Raw genomic sequence first — 16,366 nt, forward strand, 5'->3', positions numbered from 1 at the left:
ACCATGTCATGAAAATATCTGAGAACAGAATTCCAGGCATAAGAAACATCAAGTACCCAGGCCCCGACGTAAGTGATAGGATCAAAACCAAACGGAAACTAGTCTTGAAAGGAAAGACTGCAGGAGGAGTTTTACTTTGTATGTGTGTTTATGTACATATTTATTTTTGTGGGACAGGGATGGTTTCAGAAATTTGCTTTTGTACACAGCCAGTTTGAGTTGCTGGTTAGATACCCATGCAAGATATTAAGGAGGCTATTTGGCATATCAGTTTGGAATCTAGGGGAGATAACTAGATGTAAGTATATGTTTCGGAGTTATTTGTCTTCAGATACTATTTGAAACCATAAGACAGCATATGATCAGTGGATAAAGAATTGATGTGGTTGAGAAGGACTGAACGCTGAGGCATTCCAAGGCCAAATAAGATATGACAAGAAAAATGCAAAGTAGTTTGAAATCAAGCATAGTGATATAGGAGGAAAATAAAGATACTAATGTGCAACAGACAATAATTGGAGAGAATGTTGTAAAGGAAAGAAGGTAATCAACTGAATCAAACGTCTTCTATGCCAGATAAGACGAGCAATGAGAAACTCACCAATGGATTTAGTAACACGGAAGTCATTTTCCAGGGACTGCCATATTGGTAAATTTTGGCAAAAATCAGTTTCAGTAGGGTGGTAAGGGAGGAAAACATGACTGGGGTGATGGTTTGGTAAACAAAGGATAAAGGGGGCAAGGAAACCAAAGGTATAAGAAAGAATGTAATTATAGTTACTTACCATCAAATTTAATCCAGCTAAGAAGTAAAGATGAGAAGGTGGTTGGAATAGAGAAATACTGGTATGATCATTGGAATTTAGGTCTCGTTAAAGTTGTGGTTTGTTTCTGCAAATATAATGGCATTAATAAAATAGAAAGTGATAAAGAGTAGGATAGTTAAGAAGGAGACATGATACTAAATGTAATGTCATATCCTGGAGGGGTTCAGGAAGAAAAAAAGACAGGTATTACATGAAAACTAAAGAAATATGAATAATGTATAGACTAGGAATTTATCAATACCAGCTTATTAACTGTAATAAACATGCTATACAAATGTGAGATGTTAATCATATATGAACAGGGTTTAGGATATATAGCAGCTCTGTACTATATCTTAAACTATTATAAATCTCAAACAATTACAAACTTTAAAAATAATTAAAAAGTGGGATACTGAAACTAGGTATTGATTTTTCAGTTATTGGTAATAATGTCATAGTAATAAGACCATGAGAGTAAGTGGCTAAAACAGAATGGAGGAGAACTTCAGAGTTTAAATTGTCAAGGAGCTGGGAGGTCAGTGACTTAGAGGACAAAGAAATAACCAAAATATTGCACGAGTAGTTTTATTAGATTGAGTGGCAATGAAATAGGAGCTAATTTCTTCCAAGAAATGAGAGGAAGCCACGTTGTCCTTAGGTGGCAGCAAGTAGGGTGGAATGTAGGGTGGTCCCAGTTGATAAAATGAAGGGACAGGCGAGAGGTGATGAAGTGCTGGAGAAAGTTCTGGAAGCAGCAGTATACAGTAGGAGAAAACTTACTCCATCTCCCAGCCTAATCTAGGAGGGATGAGGGAGAGAAAACCTCACCATTTGAGAGGGTTGAAAGAGCAACTGTGTAATCAGAAGAGAGCAAAGGTTTAGAGCAAGTGGTGAAGAAAAGAGCTCAAGGATATAGAGATTTTTCAGAATACTAAGTTAAAAATGGCAGATTGAAAATATTCCAGGAGTTGGGACAGATGGGAAAAATGGTTAGAAAAGTTTTCAGAGCTGTTTAAATCCTGGGACTGAATGATAATTGAGATGTCCTGGGCTTCTTGTGATGACTGGAATAAACTGGGGAAAATAGCGTTATACATTGAGTCTTGATTTTCCTAGAGCAAATACATATAGTGAGGATGTAAGCATCTACAGAAAGGGATGTTGGGGAACTTTTCAGAAGCACAAAAGTATTAGGACTCACTCTACACTGCTGATGGTTGTTTTCAGGGCGGTGATTAAGGGCCGTTTTATTAACACATAAGGTTTTGCCTTGTCCTCTGTGATTGGTGAGGCCAGACATAAATACGGAGCTAGAGGAAGCAGGAGAACTCAATAAATGCCTGGGTCCATGATTATGGTGTTTAAAGCATGCAGCTGAATGAGGTGTTCCTTGTGAGAGTTAAAGTAGACGAGAATCCAGGACCAAATCTCAGACTATGCTAACAATTAGATGTGAAGATGAAGAAGTACAAAATACTGACCCAAGATAAAGACAGAATAGTGTAAATATTAAAGAAGTCTATTCAGTGGTTAGGAAGATTTACATTAATGATATGGCATGCACAAAAGTTAAAGTGAGAAGAAATCTTGAAATAATCTCAAGGTATTAGGCTTCTTACCAGAAAACCAAATACTGCCAAACTGTTTATCACTGTGTTTTATAAATCAGTGTAATATTTTACCTTTCTCTTCTCCAGCACTAATTTTATCATGAACTGATTAGTATATTTCTAAACACTTAACATTATAATTGAGGGCTGTTACATGAATCAGTTTTGAATTTTGCCTGTTTGAAATTATTACATCATTCATAAATCTAAGAACATATTAAGAAGTATACCAGATATTTAACTATAGGAGGTTGTTCAGGTATTTCTAAAGAGATTTGTTTGATTTTCAGAGAGTTTAAACCAAAGCAACATAGAAAACGTCCTTGAAATATTTGTTTTATATAAAATGGACATTTTCTAAGAATGTTCTAATTATTCTGAAGAATATCAATCATAAATTATTCTTACAGAAAATGAACAGAATTAAGACATCAAGATGAAATAGTATGTTATACAGCAGAAACTAACACACCATTGTAAAGCAATTATACTCCAACAAAGATGTTAAAAAAAAATGAAATAGTATAGTTGTTTTGCCATAAAATATGAAGATAATAGAGTATGTACAAAAGTTCTACTAAATTAAAGGTGATTTAGAGAGACAAATATACTCTGGGGAATAGATTTTTGAAAAGATGTCAGGAAGAATTGAACTTTTACAGAAACACTTTTAAAATCATACTGTGAATAAAAATTCAGAGAGCTTTACTTCATGTATTTTGAGTGAGAAATGTACTAAATAGGGAGACTTCAAACCTGAAAGTGATATTCCTTAGAGGCATGACGCTGCAGGATGACTTAGAAAGAGAAAATAATGAAGCTGTTTAACCTTTACAATGACTGCTTATTACAGTGGACTTTCCAGACAGCAGGGGATTGGTTAAAATTGACTATCTTATACCATTTTAGGTAGATGACTTTAAGTTTTGTTTATGATTATCACAGGCATTTACAAAAAAATAACCTACATCAATTCGTGCTTAAGTTTATGAAATGAGCTAGATTAAGTTTTGCTTACTTGTCCTTAGCTGTTCTGTCTGCTTGGGGAATCTTCAATCCTGGTCTCCATTTTATTTTACCAATAGAGAAATATAGTAAATATGAGATTAAAAGGTATTTTCTCCTCTTGTTATTCTAACCTAGTGGTCTCAACTGGAGGTGATTTTGCCCCAAGGGACATTTGGCAATAACTGGAGACATTTTTGCTGTCACAACTAGGGGTGTTACTGGCATCTCGTGGGTAGAGGTCAGGGATGTTGCTAAACGTCCTACAATTCACTTGACGGCCCCGTATAAAAAGACACTGTCCTACCCAAAATATCAGTAGTACCATTTTTGAGCAATTTTCCTCTAACATCTCTTCTAATAAGGTCTCATTCACATCTACAGTTTGCATTTCTACATCTAAGCAGAGGACTTAAGCGATTTATTTATTTACACTAAATCTCTCCTTCAAGCTCCAGACCCATTATTTCACTCTCTACTTGACATCTGTTCTTGACTGTTTCTCAAAGGCACCTGAGCTCATCATCATCTTATGTGAATTCCTGTTCATATTTTAGCTCAATAAATGGTACCAATAACCATCCAATTCGAACATGCAGAAAACATGGAGATGTCTTTATCCTATTTCCCAACTGCCATTTGTTGGGGAGTGGGGTACGGGAAACTGCAAGATGGTGATCAAAAGGTACAAACTTCCAATTATATAATAAATAAGTATTAGGGATGTATGTACAACATGATGACTATGGCTAACATTATAGCTATATGATATGCAGGAAAGTTTTTGAGAGTAAATCGTAACAATAAAGGAAAAAAATTCTTGTGATGAGAACTGCTTTCTCCTGTTCTTTCTATTGTATCTGTATAAGAGAATGGATGGATTACCACAATAGGTTCAGCCAACATTTCATAATATATGTAAAACAAACCATCATGCTGTATGCCTTAAATTTATACAGTGATGTATGTCAACTATTTCTCAATAAAACTGGAAGAAAATAAAGTTTATTTTAATCATGGACAATCTAAGTAAAAAGAAAGATAATTTTGTTATGAAATTACATATAATTGGGACCCAAAGTGCTGCTGGATCTAATATTTCTCCTTCAACACTGGATTCACCCTACTTGTAGTAACTGCTCCAGGAATAATCATTCCTCCCGGAACATTTTGTCCTTGTCCAACTCATTATTTCTCCTGACACTGTGGCTCGCACTGACATCAGAGCTCGTAAATCTTGCCACTGTAGCAAAAAGGCGTTAAGGCTGAATATTTGTGGGCTGGGGGACAAGTGTGGGGTGGCATGAAGAGCACAGGCACAATCTTAAGAACTCAGTACCAGAGCTACAGAGATGCATCAATTACTTAAGGCTGTGTAACAAATCACCCCAAACTTAGAGGCTCTAAATAATTATTATCTGTTTCTATTGGTCATGAATTTGGAGGACACATGGGGATGGTTTTAATTCCTGTTCCACAGTGTCTGGAAGACTCAAATCCAGGCCTGGAAACATTTGGGAGCTCATTTGCTCACGTTTGATCAGAGATGCTGATGGTCAGTGGGGGGGACTGCTGGGACTATCAGCCAGAATAACCTACAAGTGGTTTGTCCATTCCAGGGGCAAGTGTTCCAGGAAAAGGATAGTCAGTAGAAGCTGCACTGCCCCTTCTGGCTAGGCCTCGGAAGTGCAACATCACTGCTACATTCTATTGGCCAAGTTAGTCACAGAAGCCCACCCAGGTGTGAGAGGAGGGAACACAGACCACACTTCTCAGTAGAGGCACATCAACATTACATTGTAAGTAGAGTATATAGATGATATTTATGATAAACATGTGTCTATTTTCCAAAGGTGGCCATACACACAATCTTCCACAAGAAGTACTAGAGGAAACAAGATATTGTGCTGATGGCATTCTGAATTTGAAAGCTTTTCCAAATGATTGGGAAATTAAATTAGTAACATTAACTTCAACACCATTATCCTCTTATCCAGTATGTTGTCTAAAATGCATAAATACTAAGACACATATATACTACTACCTTTTCTGAGATTGCTTGGAACCACCTGCCATTTATAATATTGTTTCTATCAAAAACCCTCCAGCTTTCCAGTCTATCAGGTCAGGAGCACAGCTGAACTTCTACTTGCACACAATCCTAGGTGAGCACTACCTATTTGCTCTTATTCCTCAAGTGCCACCCCCCTTCCGCCCTCCCCCTCTGCCCCCAGCAGATTCATTCAGTTGTGGATGAAGGCTTAATGTGATATGAACTTGTGGCAATCACCAGGGGCACTCTTTCTCAGCATATAATCAGTTAAAAAAAAAATGAGAAGCTGTTAGAAGAGCTGAGAGTTTCAGGACTAACTACTGGAATATGATGTGGTCACCACGGCTTCTATAAACTGCCCTCTTGCTTGCCTCAAGCAGTCATTCTCTAGACTAGTGAAAATTGAGTATGAAATTCTATCTGGAGTCATGTTTATAATGATCGTCCTCAGACTGTCGTTAGCTCATCACAAGCAAATCAGCACTTGTATATTCCTAGCTAAATATTCCTTAGTTCTGTCTGCTGACACAATTATTAAAAAGGAGCACCTTTTTGTCAGAAACATAATTATATGACTCCGGAACAAGGTTTTCACAGCTAGTATCATAGTTTTCTCTGAAAATGTTCTATGACCCAATTTTGTTAACAATTTAATAGGCCTCTAGATATAACCAAGTTACCCAATATGTTGTCTTTAAAAATCAGTCATTATTTATGGAAGTATACATAAGTGGTCCAAAATTATTATAACTATCAGTTGAACCAAAAGATATCCTGTCAGAAGCTTATCTTCACAACACAGACAACTATTAAATTTGACCCCTAATTTGAGTAATACTCATACCCTCTAGTAATAGCTAAGTATATCAAAACCACAACCGTTACATTTAATATTGTATGTGTATTGGTAACTTTGTTAATAGTTCAATTTTTCTTAGATACCATATGTATAATATGCATTAATCACTTAGGTGTAAAATATATATCACAGACAATATAAAGGTAAAATACTGAATTTGTCACTGGATTCGTAAATCAGTTTTAGGTGTTTTATTAGAATTTAACCTCCATCTTTATCAAGCTTGTTACCTCCTTTTGATGTGTAAAGAGGTCCCTCACGTGTGGAGTCAGTGAAGGAGTGAGAAAATCATATTCCTTCAATTCCAGAGTAACGGCCACATTATAAAATGCAGCATATATGACTGGACAACATTGAGAATGTAACCAGTGGGACCGAACTCTTCCCATATCTACAGGTGACCTATCTGGCCACTTCTATTGTACTGTCAGCCTAAAACTTTAGCATGGAGAGGAAGCCTCAATGTAATTTTTAGGAATCTAGAAAATCAGAATTAGGGCGTGGGCCAATAAGTACTGGACTGGATATCCAACAATATACAAGCAGTGCAGTTTAATATTTATTGAACTAGCTTTAGGTGTACCATATAGAACTGCCTATAGAACTCAGTTGAAAAATTTCCTTTCGATATTTCTTGTTTAAACTAAGCCTCACCTCTACAGCAGAAGACAGAATTTATAGTCTCTTTTGCTAAATACTGCCATTACTTAGAAGTTAGCATTTTAGAAAGGCAAATATAGAAAGGTAGGTAAACATTTATTTTTATGGTCAGTTTTGTGACAGACTGTCAAATTCTCATCTTCAATTTTTAACAAAATTTGGGAATATGAATATGCCTTAGTCCATGCTGAAGTTGAAGACAGACAGACAAATTCCTCTGTTAACTTAAGTTTGACTTAATCCCAACCCTATCAATCACATTAAATGTAAGCAACAACATCACAATTAAAAGGCAGAGACTGTCAGCTTAGATAAAAGCAAGTCCCAATTTTATGCTGCTTAAAAGAAATGCACTTTGAATATTAATATCTAAGTAGGTAAAAAGTAAAAGGATGAAAGTGATAGCCCATTCTAAACTGATCACAATAAACCTGCCCTAACTACGGTAGTAAGCAAAGTAGTTTAGAGAAGAATGTAATCAAGAATGAAGGTCTTTTCATAGAGGTCAATTTATAAAGACAAAAGTCCTCAGCTTTACGTACATACCATCTTCAAAATACAAAGCAAAATCTGGTAGAACTGCAAGAAGAAATAGACACTTCCAAGGCTATATTTGAAGATTAAAACTACTCTCAATAGTTGATAGACAGAAAATACATAAGTGTATGGAAGACTTCAATAACGCTATCAACCAAATCAAGCCAGTTGACAACTTTAAAATAATTTTCTCAGCATCAGAATATACAGTCATCTCAAGTGTACATAGAACACTTACTGTGATAGACCATACCCAGGACCATATAACAGAAGTCTAAAATTTAAGAGGATTCAATTCATACAAAGTATGTTCTCTGACCACAATAGAATTACGAATGATTAACAAAGATTTCTAGAAAATCCTTAAGTAGCTGGAAATTAAATAACACTTCTAAATAATACGTGCCAATGCAAAAAAATCAAAAAGGAAGTTAGAAATATTTTGACCCCAATATAAATCAAAGCACAAAATATAAGAAGTGTATGGCCAGTAAATACACTTTACCATACAATTTACCAAATTTCAGACAGAAATTTAGACCATAAAATTGTATTAGAAAAAAGAAAACTCAAATTAATGACCTCATGTTCTATTTTAAGCAGCTACAAAAAGAGGAAATTAGACCCAAATGAGCAGAAGAAAGGAAATGATAACCAGAGCAGATATAAGAAGTAAAATATAGAAAAATCCATGTACCCCCAAACTAGCTCTTAGAGGAGAAAATAAATTAATCTGGTAAGAGTCTAGTCAGACTGGCCACGGAAAAAAGGGGGGATAAAACTCTAACTGTATTACAATTAAAAGAATACATATCTGTCATATTCTGTGAACATTAAGAGGATTTCAAGAGTATTGTGAACAATTTTGTGTCAATACATTCAATAACTCCAGTGAAATTCTATAATATACATGAACAAGCCTAAGAAATTAGAATAGGCAAAACAATTCTGAAAGAACAAAAATGAGAGAACACTGACTACAAGATTTAAAAAAATCACAGTAATGTAAAAGACAATGTGTTACTGGCCTCAACACAGACAAATAGATCAATGAAACAGAATAGGAAATCTAGAAGTGGACCCACACATATGCACAACTGATATTTGACAAAAGTTCAAAGGCAATTCAGTGATGAAAGGATAGTGCTTTCCACAAATATTGCTAGAAAAGTATGTTGTTGTGCAGAAAATGTGAACTTTGTTTCCTATCTTGTACAATATACAGAAATTAAATCAAAACGGATCATATACGTAAATGTAAAACCTAGAACTATAAAAACTTTCAAAGTTAAACATAAAAGATCTATGAAACTGGGCTTGCAAAGATTTCTTAAATGTGATACTTAAAAACATCCAAGAAATTGGTAGTGTGAGCTTTACCAAAATTTCAAGTATTTTTATCTTCACAATATACAGTTAAATAAAATGTAAAGGTAAACCACAGTCTGACAAAATTTTTGTAAGTTACTTATCTGATAAAGAAATTGATTCTAGAATATATAAAGAATGCTCAAAACTCAGTAATAAAAAAACCTAATAGAAAGGTAGACAAAATATGTGAAAGACATTTCACCAAAAACATATGGATGGCAAAAAGACACAAGATACTCAACATAATTAGTCATTAGGCAAATTAAATCCAAATTCTATACCACAGCACACTTTCTAGATTTCCTAAGATTTTTTAAAATTGAAATATAGTTGATTTACAATGTTGTTAGTTTCAGATGTACAGCAAAGTGATTCAGTTACACATATATAAAAATATATATGTATTCTTTTTTCACATTTTCTTCCATCATAGGTTCCTACAGGATATTGACTATAGTTCCCTGTGCTATACATTAGGTCCTTGTTGGTTATCTATTTGATATATAGTAGTGTGTATATTTTACTCCCAAACTCCTGATTTATCCCTCCCTCCCCTTTTCCCTTTTAGTAACAGTAAGTTTATTGTCTGTGAGTCTATTTCTGTTTTGTAAATAAGTTCATTTGTATCATTTTTATAGATTCTACAAATAAACACTATCATATAATGTTTGTCTTTTTCTGGCTTGCTTCACTTAGTATAATGATCCCTATGTCCATCTGTGTTAGCATTATTTCGTTCTTTTTTTATGGCTGAGTAATATTCCATTGTGTATGTATGTGTATATATATATATTACATTGTCTTTATCCATTCATCTGTCCATGGACACTTAGGTTGCTTCCATGTCTTGGCTACTGTAAATCGTGCTGCTATGAACATTGGGGTGCATGTATCTTTTCAAATTATGGTTTTCTCCAGATATACGGTGAGGAGTAAAATTACAGGATCACATAGTAGCTCTATTTTTAGTTTTTTTAAGGAACCTCCATACTGTACTCCATAGTGCTGCACCAACTGACATTCCCACCAACAGTATAGGGGCGTTCCTTTTTCTCCACACTCTCTCCAGCATTTATTATTTTTAGATTTTTGATGATGGACATTCTGAATGGTGTGAGGTGATACCTCATTTAAGTTTTGATTTGCATTTCTCTAAATAGTGATGTTGAGCATCTTTTCATGTGCCTACTGGCCATCTGTAGGTCTTCAAAGAAACATCTCTTTAGAGTTTCTGCCCATTTTTTGATTGGGTTGTTTTTTGACATTGAGCTGTATGAGCCGTTTGTATATTTTGGAGATTAATCCCTCATCAGTTGCAACATTTGCAAATATTTTCTCCCATTCTGTAGGTTGTATTTGTTTTGTTTATGGTTTCTTTTGCTGTGCAAAAGCTTTTAAGTTTAATTTAATCATTTTATTTGAGTTATATTTTTGCTTGGTATAAAATTCTACACAGGCATGTTTTCAGTAAATTAATGTCATTACCTTGTGCTTTTCCTTATATAGTTTCTGACAAGTAGTCTGCTGTCACTCATTTTTGCTCCTCTGTATATACAGTAATGTACATTTTTCTACTTGCTTTAAAGAATGTATCTTTATCACTTTCTTTGCCTTGGAGAGGTTCTCTTTATTATTTGGTATTGATTCAGTTTTGGGGTCTGTGGATTTATAGATAATCCTCATATTTTGCAGATTTTTAGCCATTAATTATTCTACTATTTTCTGTCTCCTCCTGTGCTCTGAGAAAGCTCACACATTTTAGAAAATGGTTGCAATTTCCAAGTAAGAAATTATAGTACCTTGTAATAAGGTAGAAGCCGATGTGATGAAAAGTGATTTAACATTAAGAGTCTGGATTTCAGGGCAAGAGTTTGTCCTGGAGTTAAATATTTAGGGTCATCAGTTTAGTCTGTATGTAGTACAGAAAATGAGAATGATAAGACCACCTAGAAGAGTCTGGATAAAGGTCAAGACAAGCATGGGGAAAGCCTTTTGAGTAAGGCAAAAGTTTGAGTTCAAGAGGTAAAACTGGAAAGAGAACTGAGGTTTCTGAAAAAAAGTATGATACCTTGGAAAATAAGTAGTGTAATTTCAAAACGGAGGCAGCGGTCAGCTGGGTTAAAGGCTGGTGAAAAAAATCAGGAAATTCATGGACTATGACACAAGATCAAGGTCACAGACATTGGCAGAGTGATTTTAACAAGGTAGAAACAAGGCCTTACACGATAAGAAAATAAACATATTAAGTACAAACAACTTGTTCAAGTTTTGTTACTAAGGGAAACAGAAAGTTAATACTTAAACATTGACTACATTCCCCTTAAGTAAATATATAACTTTGTTGATATGTTGTTTTATTTACATAATTATACTACCATAAACTGCATCTTGCTTTTACTCAGTATATTTTGTTCTACTTTGATAAAAGTAGATTTAATGAATTCTTTTAACTGAAGAGTATTTTATCTTATGACTGTATGGCATACCTATTGTATTTTTCATGATCATTTAACAGTTTTCCACTTATTCATTACATACACTTGCAATGAACATCTTTCTACATCTTTTTATTGACAAGTTTTATGTACAGAAGTAGCTGAATCATGTGTTACCTGTTTTTTTTACTAGATATTGCCAGCTTCCTCTAAAGCAGCCATGATAATTTTCACCTCCACCAGTAACAGGACGGTACATTTTCTCCCCCTATCCTTACTACTGCTGTTACTGTCAGACTTGGAATTTTGCCAGTACACTGTATTTTTACTGTGTTGCTTTTTTTTGAATTTCAGTTTCTAGATATGAAACAATCCTCAACCACATATGAATTGGCCATTTTTATTTTCTTCTCAGTGAATTCCTATTCAGATCCTTTACCCACCTCTTTGACACGTTCTTATATTTCTTATACCCCGTCTTGGGCTAGAATGGGAAGCGCCCCAGCAGGAAGCCTCAGTCCCTTATCTGCTGAGCTTGGAAAAGCCTGCCAGCACGTCCTGCCTCTGTGTTCAGGACTGCTCTCACTTTTGTTAGATGCCCCGTCTCACGCCCTGGCTCACAGGGAAGAAGGGAACACAAAAGGATCGAGCAGCCTGACCGGTTCCTCCGCAGCACCTGAATGCACCTCCCTGCCGGGGGCTCCCGGGGTCCACCCCCTCCAGGCATGCACCACCCTTGATGCTCCCGCATCACTGCGAGCTCGCCCCGGCAGGTGCTCCGTGTTCACATGTGCAGCCATTTCACTCTTCAGTAGCATATTCCCTACTTTCTTAAGAGTTCCTCACAATTCCTGCTCCTGAGAAATCCTTTTCTTCTTTTGATCACACTGTATTTATGTGCTTTCTATCATTACATAGTTTATATCGTTTGAGGTAGGAGAAAGGACTGATGCTTACAACCACTTTGTCCCAGCTCTGACAATTCCAGAACATCCTGGCAGCAACAAAGAGCCTCAACAGTTGAACATTTTACCTTCAAAACTCTTCAGGCATCACACACACTATTCAGCCACTAAGAAATGAGCCTGACCCAGGATAAGATAACAAAGCTTTCCATGCACATCCCTTTATATCACTGAACTTTTAGGTTAGTAAAGCCCAAGCCACACACTAGTAAATGGATTACTGGCATTAATAATTCATTACACTGAACAAATAATGATACTTATGTTAACAGATAAACAAAAAGCCTGTTAATAAAAAAAGCCTGTTAATAAATAAGGCTGTAAAATTTAAAAGGGAAAAAGTACTTTCAATTAAAGCAGGAAAACCTTTAATGGCCACACATCTGCAAAATGTATTTCGCATTACCTTTCCTTCTCAACTGAGTTAAAATAATTTAAAATATTTTAAAGGCCTGTTAGAATATTTTTGTATTTTAAAATATAAAATGTTGGAGACCAGTATAAATAAGAGACATGTAAGGAAGGAGGATTTCTCAGGATGAAGGACGGGATTCACAGAACTAAGACGCCCCTCCCAGTAAGAGCTGCTCACCTTGCACTCTCCCACCCACTCACTAATGGATCCCAGTCGCATTTTTTTTTAATGGGAAGATAAAATGGGTGGCAGGAGTCTTAGATGTTTTGACAATATTTGACAATATTTAGTTTATAAAATCATCAGGCTGAGTCATTACTTACCTTTCATGGAGGAAATAAGGCCATGCTGAAACCTTCTAAGGGTCAGCCAACCAAAAGTTGTGTTTTTCTTTTTTCTTTCTTTGTTTTTTTTTTTAAACTAAGAGGGGACATATCCATAGGGTGAGGTTGGTTCCCAGCAGTGTCACAGATCTCAGGAAGAAATGCAGGCGGGGTGGCAGGCCTGGCTGAATACTACAACCACCGAGGCACAAAGAGGCTTTAAAAACCCATCAGGCCACACCCCAAACCAATTAAGCCCTTGTCTCTGGTGTCGGGATCAGGTGTCAGATATTGAAAGCCCCCCAGGTGATTCCTCTGAACCCTCAGCCAGAGTTGAGAAACTATCACAGAGCTTCTGAGGCAGTGACTTAAAGCTTTGTGGTTTCCTCCATCAAGAAAGTAGTACTTTCCGTTTGATTTTACCCTATTTTACAAGTTTCCAATTCCTTCCACCCTCCCACTGGTATTTACCACCATTGAATCTTCTTCCAGAGAAAGTTACCAAATTCAGAGCACCCTGAAACAAGTATTTAAGAATTTCCATCATACATTCACTTGAAAACAAAGGGATGTTTAGAGTGATTGCTTCCTCTACCCTTCTTACATTTAGAATCACAAGAAACTCAAAATAGATTTTTCAAACATAGCGTTTTTTCTCTGTAAAACATTCCTTTGTAATTATAGCCATTACACAAGCATTTTTATTTTAATTGAATGTCTCATTATCCCTAAAGTAATTCAACCTGCAGTGCTCTCCGCACAATCATCAGTCTGAAGAAAATAGCTCTCTCCCAGGTACTTTGCAAGGCAGCAAAATACACACACACACACACACACACACACACACACATATATACACACACAATCCACTGGACAGTTCTTCCAAAAAGGTAGTTGCTACTGTAAATAACTTTCACTTGCAAGAATGATGTGGAATGTTTTCATCTTAAATCTCACTTTTCTAAACGGAAACCATCCTACCTTCTCCTCCTGAAGTCCGAAGTGACCTGTATGTATAAATGTGCTCATGAGATTGGAGAAAAGAGATGCATTTTCCCTTGCTCTCTATTTCTAGCTGCGGTTAAACATACAGAACTTTCTGGTTATCCCATTAGCAGTGAAGAGTTTGCCCTGGGTCATTCCTTGGCCAGCTCAGCAAGACCCTTGTAACCAATAGCACATATTTAACAATTGAATAGCCAGAGACAACGTGGTTATTTGCCAGTTCAACAGCAGAGAAGAGAGACTCCCTTCTGCTCCGAAGCTATGGGGTGGGAAGGTGGTGGGATGTATGGGCCTTCACTCTCAGAGAAACCTAGGAACAAAGGGCCGTAACAGTGAGCAGCCTCAGGGGAGTTGGACCAGGAACACGGTCTCAGATTTGAAGTGACCTGAGCCCAGGGGCGTCTGCAGAGAGCATGTGTGGAGCTTCTCATGGGTTACCCAACATGCCTGCATGAGTTTCCCATTGCTGCTGCAACAACTGCTGCAAACAGAGCGCCTTAACACAACAAAAGCAAGTTCTTACCTTCAGACGTGTAAAATCAAGGTGTCGGGCAGGGCTGCATTCCTCCCGGAGGCTCTAGGGAAGAATTCCTCATCTCTTTCCGCGTCTCCAGGGGCCTGTGTTCCTTGGCTCACGACCCCTTCTTCACATCACCCGGCATCTCACTTCCAGCAGCCCACCTCCAACTATGGCTGCGAGCTGCACGCCTCCCTCCTATAAGGTCAGGCTCACATTGACTCCACCTGGATAATCTAGTCTCCCATCTGAACACCCTTAACTAATCCCACCATGCAAGGGAGTGTATTCACAGGTGCCAGGAATTAGGGTGTGCACATCTCTGAGGGGGGAATTGCCAGCCCACCAGGATTCCCATCATGAGGATACACTTCACGTGTGATTTTTCTCCTGAAAACAATTTAGGGATCATACAAGAAAGATGAGGCATGAAGACCTTCGGGTAACTCATAACACCAGCTACGAGGAGAGGAGCGGAAGAGCCTATTTGAATTGTAAGTTTCCTCACAAAACATAAATGAGAGGGAACAGTCATTAAGCAGAAGGGAACCGTGAAGCTTGGTTTCTATTACTGCAGCTTAGTAAGAGCTACTATTAAAGCATCAAGCTTCCCATGTGCTAGCCGCTGCAGTTGGTACTTGGTGTGTGCAACCCCATTTAGTGCTGCATGGCTATTTCTCATTCACCAGTGAATAAACTGAACCAAGTAGAATTTAAGTGATTTGGCCCAAGTCACACAGCTCGTAGGTGGCAAGACGAGGACTCTCATCCTTGTCTCTGGGCACCAAAGCCCGCGGGTGTTCCTGCTGCACGAGATGCTTTGACTGCCGATGGCGCAGGAGGCACGAGGGACGGCGGCAGCAGCCCCGCAGCAGGACTCAGAAAGCTGCTTCCTGCTCAAGTTCAGCTGCCATGCAGGCTGTGGGGGAACGCAGTCATTTGCAAAAGGAAAGACCTTGTTCCACCTGTCTCTTCCTTCTTTATTTCTCTGAGTCTCAAATGAGAACCTTAGTTGTTTCTTCCAGAAGACCTGAGATAACAATCTTCCAGGTCAACTTCTCACAGGAGCATCTCCTGAGAGAGGGTCTTCCTGAGGAACTGCGTAATCTTGCCTCCGACCCCTGACGACTTTGCCCTTTCGGTTATCTTCACACCTCTTTCTCCAGGAAACTGACTTCTGCTTCCTCAGGCCAATCTGACGGTTCTTTCTGTTGTTTGTTGGCTTTTTTGGTTTATTTTAACATACTTCGTTGAAGTATAATTTATACACAGTGTACCCGCTGAGATGCACATTTCAATGAGCCTTGATAAATGTACACACCCATGTCACCACCTCCCAAATCAAGATACAGGATGTTTCCATTGCTTCAAAACTTCTCTCCTGCACCTTCTCACTCAGTCCTCTCTTCAGCTCTAGTCCTAGGCAGCCACTGATCTGGTTTCTGTCACAGCAGATTATACTGGTCTTTCCTGGAACTTAATGTGAATAGAATCATACAGTAGTATTCTCTATGCCTGGCTTCTTTCACTCAGTGTGATGTTCGTTGAGATTCCTGTTGTTGCAAATACAATAATTCATTTGTATCCCTAAGTGTCATTCACGCAGAGCTGTATCTCTAAGAACTTAGAGCATAGTGATGTGAAGGGTGTATTGGACTTCACAGCACTGACTCTGAAGCGAAAAAAAAACTTGCTATAAAAGTACAATATTTGGGCTTCCCTGGTGGCGCAGTGGTTGAGAATCTGCCTGCTAATGCGGGGGACACGGGTTCGAGCCCTGGTCTGGGAAGATCCCACATGCC

Source organism: Balaenoptera acutorostrata, chromosome 21 (genome assembly GCF_949987535.1).
Source record: "Balaenoptera acutorostrata chromosome 21, mBalAcu1.1, whole genome shotgun sequence".
In the NCBI taxonomy this organism is placed as follows: domain Eukaryota; kingdom Metazoa; phylum Chordata; class Mammalia; order Artiodactyla; family Balaenopteridae; genus Balaenoptera; species Balaenoptera acutorostrata.